The sequence below is a fragment of the Colobus angolensis genome, unplaced genomic scaffold (genome assembly GCF_000951035.1).
Source record: "Colobus angolensis palliatus isolate OR3802 unplaced genomic scaffold, Cang.pa_1.0 Scaffold324, whole genome shotgun sequence".
Classification (NCBI taxonomy): domain Eukaryota; kingdom Metazoa; phylum Chordata; class Mammalia; order Primates; family Cercopithecidae; genus Colobus; species Colobus angolensis.
The window spans coordinates 1,521,140-1,521,591 of NW_012116533.1; positions in this window are offsets into that span (position 1 = coordinate 1,521,140).

Consider the following 452-nt stretch of genomic DNA (forward strand, 5'->3'; position numbering starts at 1 on the left):
TGTGGTTGTCTTTCATAGCTTTTTTCCCTTTCCATCTGATAAAAGTTACCAGTTTCCATTTGGGGGTGAAAAAAAACCAACAAAAAATAGGATCATGATGTTAGAAGTCATTGCTGCTCTATAAGTTCTCAATGGAAGATTCGGCAGTAAATCAATGCCAGGGCAGATTGCTACCTGGCTTAGATGACTTTCACAACCTCCTGTTCATATATTAAAGCTAATGGCATTCCCGTGTTTCTCTGTCTGAATGTGTTTGCTCTTCTGGCCGCACTGCTTCGGCATTTGGATACTTGGGAACTTTGCAAATACTTGCCCAAGATTCCAACATTTCTTGAATCAATGGCACACCCTGGCATACGCAAACAAGAAGAATATTGTAGGGAGCAAGTCAAGTGCACCATAGAAGTACAAAGAGAATTAACAACTAAAACTCTTTTTCTTTTTTTTTTTTT